We start from the raw sequence: 9,648 nt of genomic DNA, 5'->3' as shown, positions 1-9,648 counted from the left end.
TTCAATAATCTTATATCAACTCACTTACCAAAAAATGTTTTTGCTGGAATGAAGACACTAAAGTGGGGGGACAGTGATGCTGTTATTGCTTTTAATGATGGCAACATTGTTAGGGTGAAAGTGCTACAGCGTATGGGAATTAATCCTGAAGCAAACTGCATCAGAGAACTTGAACGGATGGACAAGGTTCCCACTGATAAAGCAGAGTATGCAGCACAGTTGGCCGCTAAGGAGTCCAGAAAGAAGAAAAGGAGGAAAAATGTGGAAAAAGATCAAGAAGATGATGTACAGTACGGGGCAGGATGCTTCTGAGTGAATAGAAATAAAAAATGAAGCATATATTACGTGAGTTGCAGTCTTTTGAAAACTATAGAAGCTGTTCCTGAAAATTTGCATTTCCTGTTGCATTTTCCCCTAAATCTCAGCACTTCGAGTAGAGTATTTAAATTTTCAGGGAGTAATAATATACATATTCTGAGTATACTGAACTAAAAGAAGAACATAATGTTATGCATAATTAAAATTATTTAGGATAACATACAAAAAAGTACACAAAATTTTAACTGTATAATTAAAAAATTGTATTTCCGAGATCTCTGGCTGAAATGCAATTGCTGTAGTTCAGTAGACTCAGAACATACGGTTTAATAAGCTGTAAAAGTTTTATGTCAATGGCTACAGTGGTTCCTGAGATACAGGGAAGCCGAGTCACTAAATGTAACCTTGCCGGGATAGGGCGTTCCAACCCCCATTAACTTTGAGAAATACACATATGTGTCGCGATTAAAGGGCGACATGCAAATAAGAAAACTCTCCAGTATATACAGTACAATTACCAATACAAGTGAAGAAAGATAGTTCATATTTCTGTGCAGGTCACTGGTCTTGTGCTTCTGTAGTCCTTGGCTGTGCGGTACTTATGTCCTCTTCGTGTAGAGGGCGCTGCCGTCGCATTGTCGTCCTGGAGAGAGGTCGGTCAGCGTGGAATTGGCTGACGTCGTCTCGCAGCCCTCTCTGCTCAAACGTTCCCACCTGGTGTGCTGGCGCTTGACTTTACACCGGAACAGTTTCCGTGGGACCTTTGGTGGTAATCGAAGGCACAACGACAGATGTGAATCACATGCACCGCCTGCAACCCTTCGTGCATGATGTCTTCCCCTACGAGGATGATGTATTCCAGCAGGATAACTGTCGGTGTGACAGGTCCAAAATCGTACAACAGTGGTTTGAGGAGCACGATAGTGACTCACCAAATGCGCCTATTCTGAACCCGATGGAGCACATCTGGTTCGCATTCTCCCCAACAATACACCATCGGCCCATAAGCGGCGTTAGTTGCTTGAGCAGTGCGCAATCACCTCTGGAAATCTACCAACTACTTGTCAATCCATGCCACGCAAAATAGCCACTGTATTGCCTTCTCACACGCTATTACGTAGGTATAATAATGTGATTCATCAATGTGTATTTGACGCATTCTAATAAACTGACATTATATTCGTCGTTTAAATGTGCAAAATAGCTCCATAGGTATCGAACCTCATTCGATTCAGAATCTATTGCAACCAAAGAATATATGATTGACGTCGTGAATCTCTGTACAGTCCAAGTGTGGTGACGGAATGATACGAGCTCCTAGGATGTGTTGGTAACACCCGTGGTTGAATTTCATTCTGGCAATGATTATTACGAGGCAACGGCCTTGCCGCAGTGGATACCCTGGTTCCTGTCAGATCATCGAACCGCTGTCGGGCGTGGGCGGCACTTGGATGGGTGACCATCCGGGCCGCCACGCGCTGTTGCCATTTTTCGGGGTGCACTCAGCCTTGTGATGTCAATTGAGGAGCTATTCGACCGAATAGTAGCGGCTCCGGTCAAAGTAAACCATCGTAACGACTACGAGAGCGGTGTGCTGACCCCACGCCCCTCCTATCTTCATCCCCACTGAGGATGACACGGCGGTCGGATGATCCCGATGGGCCAATTGTGGCCTGAGGACGGAGTGCTTAATGATTATTACGAACCACCTTTTATTCTCTTTGCCGGTGGGGTTAGGGTTTGTAATTTTTCGACGTACTGTAGCGGCTTCGGTATATGACGGCAGATTTATCTGCACCAGATGCTTCCCTACAGACCTTCAGTCTCACACTACAGGTTTCATTCACTTACGACCGCGTCCCCGAATACAGCAGTAAGATACCCAGCTGCAAACTGACTAAAGAACCAACCATCGGAGTTACAAACGGTGTATTAAAATTCGAAAATAGCGACGCTTGGTTTGTCCTCCACGCGCAGGAGGAAAGAATCGAACTTAACGCAACATAGATTTTGCGTATGCGTGCGAGCGATTTCCCCCTCAGGAGTTCGTAATTCGGAGAAGATATTTTGTCATGCGATGGCGTAATTGTGTGGCCTGTATCTCTTTGTTCACACTTCTCAGAGAAGCCCGGCCACTTTACCTACTGGAATTGACAAACGTGCCTGTAGACATGCTACAGACAAACGAAATTCCCCATGTGTGTGGTTCCCGACAAGCTTAGAATGCTAATACTACAGAACTATTTACAATGTAGGTTTTAGGAAGTACTGTACGTAACTGAATAATAACAACACTTCAATTAAAAGATAAGCATGGATAATGCAATTGCATCTATCACACAGCACATTAGAAATCGTTTACGTCTGCACCTTCCAAAATGTTATAAATTTACATTTCAGGAGAAAAGTGAAGGTCTAAAACAGTAATAAGATACCAGAAAGAAATAAAATCTCTCCAAACCGTCAATGAGGAGAAATACAAGACGTCTGGAAGGACCTGCAAATTACAATTCACTAAATGCTGTGGTTCAAGTTACATGACAATAATAACGGCTGTTGGTAGTTGAAAAATCATAGAGGTATGTTCCGTCTTTGGAGCTAAACGATAGGCAGCTGGTTTTTGGCCACATACGTTTCGCTTCTTTTATTTATGAAGCATCTTCAGTCGCCCGTAATACGTTGGTTTTTTTTATATACATACATGATAAATGCGTCATATAGTAGTTTAAAGTACGTTGCTGAGTTACGTTTTCACATGTTTTTTCCTGCTTTTCAAGTTAGAAACAACGTTTGCAGTACAAATTTCGTGAGACTAAATTAACGTTACAGATAACATTCAAGAATCATGAAAGAAGGTTGTATACATGGAAGAACCCTGCAGATACTAAAAGGTTTCAGATAGATTATATAGTGGTAAGACTGACACTTAGGAACCAGGTCTTAAATTGTAAGACATTTCCAGGGCCGGATGTGGACTCTGACCACAATCTATTGGTCAGGAACTGCAGATTAAAACTGAAGAAATTGCAAAAAGGTGGGAATATAAGGAGATGGGACCTGGATAAAATGACTAAACCAGAGGTTGTACAGAGTTTCATGGAGAGCGTAAGGGAACAATTGACAGGAATGGGGGAAAGAAATACAGTAGAAGAAGAATGGGTAGCTTTGAGGGATGAAGTAGTGAAGGCAGCAGAGGATCAGGTAGGTAAAAAGACGAGGGCTAGTAGAAATCCTTGGGTAACAGAAGAAATATTGAATTTAATTGATGAAAGGAGAAAATATAAAAATTCAGTAAATGAAGCAGGCAAAAATCAATACAAACGTCTCAAAAACGAGATCGACAGGAAGTGTTAAATGGCTAAGCAGGGATGGCTAGAGGACAAATGTAAGGATGTAGAGGCTTATCTCACTAGGGGTAAGATAGATACTGCCTACAGGAAAATAAAAGAGACCTTTGGAGAAAAGAGAGCCACTTGTATGAATATCAAGAGCTCAGGTGGAAACCCAGTTCTAAGCAAAGAAGGGAAAGCAGAAAGATGGAAGGAGTATATAGAGGGTCTATACAAGGGCGATGTACTTGAGGACAATATTATGGAAATGTAAGAGGATGTAGATGAAGATGACATGGGAGATACGATACTGCGTGAAGAGTTTGACAGAGCACTGAAAGACCTGAGTCGAAACAAGGCCCCGGGAGTAGACAACATTCCATTAGAACTACTGACGGCCTTGGGAGAGCCAGTCCTGACAAAACTCTACCATCTGGTGAGCAAGATGTGTGAGACAGGCAAAATTCCCTCAGACTTCAAGAAGAATATAATAATTCCAATCCCAAAGAAAGCAGGTGTTGACAGATGTGAAAATTACCGAACGATCAGTTTAATAAGTCACAGCTGCAAAATACTAACTCGAATTCTTTACAGACGAATGGAAAAACTGGTAGAAGCCGACCTCGGCGAAGATCAGTTTGGATTCCGCAGAAATGTTGGAACACGTGAGGCAATTCTGACCCTACGACTTATCTTAGAAAATAGATTAAGGAAAGGCAAACCTACGTTTCTAGCATTTGTAGACTTAGAGAAAGCTTTTGACAATGTTGACTGGAATACTCTCTTTCTAATTCTAAAGGTGGCAGGGGTAAAATACAGGGAGAGAAAAGCAATTTACAATTTGTACAGAAACCAAATGGCAGTTATAAGAGTCGAGGGGCATGAAAGGGAAGCAGCGGTTGGGAAGGGAGTGAGACAGGGTTGTAGCCTGTCCCCGATGTTATTCAATTTGTATATTGAGCAAGCAGTAAAGGAAACAAAAGAAAAATTCGGAGTAGGAATTAAAGTCCGTGGAGAAGAAATAAAAACGTTGAGGTTAGCCGATGACATTGTAATTCTGTCAGAGACAGCAATGGACTTGGAAGAGCTGTTGAACGGAATGGACAGTGTCTTGAAAGGAGTATATAACATGAACATCAACAAAAGCAAAACGAGGATAATGGAATGTAGTGGAATTAAGTCGGGTGATGCTGAGGGAATTAGATTAGGTAATGAGACAAAAGTAGTAAAGGAGTTTTGCTATTTGGGGAGCAAAATAACTGATGATGGTCGAAGTAGAGAGGATATAAAATGTAGACTGGCAATGGCAAGGATAGGTTTCAGTAGGTACTGGGAGATGAAGAAGCTTGCACAGGATAGAGTAGCATGGAGAGCTGCATCAAACCAGTCTCAGGACTGAAGACCACAACAACAACAACAAATTGACGTTTGCTGTTACTTACTATATCCAGTGTTGCCAGTCCATGTGCTTGGTTCTCGAGAAGTGTTTACTTGGTCCCCATACTCCAGATGCCCGATTTCCGGTGTTTTTTCACCCACGTTTATTGGCTCAAATCTTCTTGCCACCGCTACTTGTGTCCTAACAAACAAAGAAAAAAAAAGAAAGCAAATGCACCTCTTCAGGTGTTAGCGCTTATCTACGCCTATCCCCAAACAACTAACCTATTACTACAAGGGTGTAGGAAAGGAAGGACGTAGGGGAGAAGAACATATAGAGTAGCGATGAAAACGGAAGTAGTTGTGTGCGGACGTTTCTATTTTAGTTTACTTTATTTCATTTATTGTGCTTTTTGTGTTTTTTGTTTTTCTCTTTTTGTACGTATATTTTTCTTTTCTTTTGCTTATTTATTTCTTTTAATTTTTTTATTAAATAATTCTATGTACCAGAAATCCAGGAATCGCTAGCGCCTTCCGATTGGCGGAACATCCAAACGTGTCTTCTCGAGATTTTTATAGAGATTTCATTTGTAGTGCGTGCAGAACATGATGTCGGCAATGTGAGCATCGTCATCTCATGGCTTGGACGTTCCAGCTGGAAGGAAGGTCATGAAAGGCGCTTTGTAGAAAATTGGAGAAGAACTGCTTGTATCTGGCGTTGCGAACAAGTGCGCAGTGTCGATCGTTAAGGTACGTCCAATGACCTAGTTCTGATTTCTCGTGGGGGCCAAAAAGGTAATGGAACGTAAAACAGTATATGCAATTCACAGCGTTAGCTTTTGTTGCGGGGTAATGAATCATATCTGGGAATATAAGCGTCAGGTAAGTGATCTGAGCAGGTGTCTGTCAGGCAAGGAAAGCCTAGACAGGCTGCTCTAGCCTCCAGACGTCTGACGACGAACCACTTGAGAATCGATGAACGTCTGTGTCGTCTACATCACAGTGAACACAGAGGGGTGTGTCAGTGAGTCGGATGCGGCGCAAGCGAAACTGGTTGACCTGTTTGCCGTTGTCGGTGATATAGCAGGTGGACTAGACGCTGGTGTCGAGGTAAGCAGCATGTATTTATTTCCACACACGATGCCTTATGATCTGGGGAAACTTGTGTTCGATGGGGTTGGGGGTTCGACACATTTGTAATGTGTCGTGGACAATCTATGTCTGTAGTATATGTGGAAGGGGTAAGGAGCGGAGGATGTAACTTAATTCATAAGAGAAGTGCAGAAAGTGGTGAAAGGGGGTGGAATGTCTTATAACATGATTGGGCCTGACATGGAGACTGGCGCGTATTCATGCAAAAGCAATCCAGTCAGGATCGTCGGACGGCGGCGCCAGACTTTCAGTTCGGAGCTAACGAAAAGTACCGTAACTCTGTCTGGCCCATGGAATAAGCCCACTCCACCACTCTCCCATCGGAGGGCAAAGGAGGAATATTGAACTTTAAATAACATCCCAGTAGAGACAAAGGATACCATCACCATCAACATACGATGGGCGAGGGTAAGCGGAACTGGGAACATTTGTGCCACATGGGGGATGCGAGAGGCGTGGTAAACCTTCACGTATTGAACACGCTGTACAGTGCCGAGTGATCTAAGCCGGTGGTCCACAGGGACAGCCTTGATAGTTTGGAGGAGACGTCTACTGTTTGTTGCCGCTGAACGACGGAGGTCGTTCATGAAGTCAATGCCCAAATAGCAAACGCCGGTGGCCGCACTTGAACGAGCGACATATCTCTCAGGTAGAGCCTCATCAATGAGCAGACCGTTCGATTTGGAAATGTTAAGAGAACTGCCCAATTCCTTCCCATATGTCACCACCCAAGTCAGAGCCAGAGGTAGAGGACTAGATCGTCAGCATAGGCTGTACAACAGTAGCTGTGCCCATGCAATGTCAGGCCCACCAGGTGTTGACAAAGACCCTGGAGTAGGGACTCTAATGCCAAAGCGTACAGTACGGTGGAAAGTGGGAAACCCTGTCGGACAGAGCACTCGGTCGCTAGGGGTGCAGTGAGGCGACCATTATACAAGTATTCTTGAAGTTGCGCCTCTCAAGAGGCGCATTACCACTGCTACTATATGAGGCGGGAAACTCATGTGTTGGAGGACCAATTTCAGAAAGATATGGTCGACACGGTCGAATGCCTGACTGAAGTCAAGCGATGCTGATGCGCCATGTAAATGTTGCGACCTAGCGAGTGCGATCATGTCCCTGTAACGGCAAAGGGTCGTATGCACGTTGTTGCCACCGCCCAGTGAAGTCTGATCAAGGGAGGTGACGTATCTTGCTGCCTTCTTGAGCCGTGAGACCAACAAACGGGCGAAAGTTTTCATGTCACTGTTGAGCAGAGTGATGGGCCGGTAATCACAGATCCGTGATCGCCCATGTGGCTTAGGGACCAGGATAATGACCCCATGAAGAAAGGTGGCTGGGATCGTCATTGTGGGTGGGCGTCCAAGTAGGTACCAAACAATAGCTAAAACACTTGTAAAATTCGAGGGGGAGGCCGTCAGGTTAAGGCACTTGCTGGCAGCTCCCACCTTGATAGCATCTAGGACTTCATCGGAGGTCATTGCTTCCTGAAGTTCTTGAGCCACAGCCTCTGGCACGGTGTTGACAGTCAATGCCGCTACCTCCTCAATTAAGGTCGGAGATGTGGGATGGCAGCGTACAGCCGGCTGAAATGAGAATAGAAAGCGCGACCAATGGCGCATAACGTAGTGTACTGTCGTTCTTCCACATCTTTGAGGTTGTGGATGACAGCTAGACGGCGACGTCGGCGTACTGTGAGGAAGTGACACATTGATGGCGTTTCGGGGGCCATATGCTCAAGGGTGCAGGACCTGACAAGGGTCCCTTCTAAGCATCATCGCAAGAGTGAAATGATTTGCGCTTTAGCACGATGCACTATCGTCTGACGGACAAGAGAGAATGCCATCGAAGTGCACTCATGTAGCACCGCATAATAAAAGTCTATGATGCTCGCTTGCCAAGCTCTGAAGTCTTTGACATATCCAATCAGTGCCCTGCGTAGAGCTGGTTCCGCGCAGGATAACCACCAGGATAAGGTGGATATGTACGCAAGGCGACGTCGACAACAGAGGGCGCACGCATCCTTAACAATCCGCCAGCAATCAGGGACAGTCAGGTGGGAAACGTTTAATTTCCGCAGGCCGCGACTGTGCCACACCTGTTGGCTGGCGAGGACGACTTCGCAGATGTACGCTTCATGGTCGGAGAAAGCCTGAGGCCATACTTCGGGCCGGCCGGTTCTAGGCGCTACAGTCTGGAACCGCGCTACTGCTACGGTCGCAGGTTCGAATCCTGCCTCGGGCATGGATGTGTGTGATGTCCTTAGCTTAGTTAGGTTTAAGTAGTTCTAAGTTCTAGGGGACTGATGACCGCAGATGTTAAGTCCCATAGTGCTCAGAGCCATTTGAACCATACTTCGGCATGTCGAGTGTCGGCAGCAAGGGAACGTGTGAGGCGACTGGACGAATGCGGCGTGTAGCATGTGAAACCTGCGCGGGTGCCATGAATCTTTGTCCATGTGTCAACAAGCTGAAGTCTGTCGATGACGACGGAGAGGGCCTCTCACAGGGAGTGATGTGGCAGTTGGTCAGCAGGCCCTGGTGTGGAGTTGAAATCACCACTGAGGACCATTTCATCCAGGGGACCCTCAAAAAGGGGCGTTACCTTGTCAGCAAACAATGTGTGTCGGTCACGACGTCGACTGGAGCCGGACGGCGCATATACACTGAGGATGCAGACGCCAAACAGCGCGAGAGCCATACCTCTAGCATTAGGAAGGTACGCTACATCTTCAGTAGGGAGTACAGTACGGAGAAGGATGGCAACTCCACTACCACTGTCAGAGGCATGAGAGATCTGTGCCTTGTAGCCAGTGGGGGCTTAGAAATCAGCGACGATCACTTCTTGGAGGTGGGCAATTCCAACATCAACAGCTTAAATGGTCTCTCGAAACATTGCCAGTTCGTGTGGAGCCCGAATGCTGGCCAGATTCATCGTTGCGGTGTGGTAGTGTTGTGGGCATGCTCCCATTATTGGCACAGATGTCTGGCTGGCACGTGACATCCGGTGCAGTCACTGTAGCCGCAATCAGTGGGTGGAAGGGGGGGTCGGGCACCTCCACGGAGCACTGCCTGACGGGAGGGCCACCATCGCGATCTGCTCCATCGTCGACTTCGTCAGCCCAGGAGACTGGAACAGGTGGCAAGCCACTGTTGCACTCATCGAGGACGAGTTGTGGTGACGCTGCTGTAGCGGGGTCCAGGGACCCTCCCTCCATGGAATCCATCGTTGTTGGGTGGGATCGCTCCTCAGATTGGATATCAGGAGCGGCGACTCCTGTCGTCAGGGCGCTCGAAGGAAGGGAGACCACTGTCTTGTATCCCCTCCACAGCCTGTGATGCCACATGAAGACGTGTGTCGTCGGACGGCGTTTGACTTCCCTTCTTCCGTTTTCGGGGCGACCGCTGCTTTCGGAGATGGTGTTCTGTGTCAGAATGTGGACGTTCAATGTCCGAGGTCGCGCCCGTCTGAA

This window comes from Schistocerca piceifrons, chromosome 3, assembly GCF_021461385.2.
Source record: "Schistocerca piceifrons isolate TAMUIC-IGC-003096 chromosome 3, iqSchPice1.1, whole genome shotgun sequence".
NCBI classification, from domain to species: Eukaryota; Metazoa; Arthropoda; class Insecta; order Orthoptera; family Acrididae; genus Schistocerca; species Schistocerca piceifrons.
The sequence above is the reverse complement of the archived record's forward strand: the minus strand, read 5'-3'. Positions refer to the sequence as shown.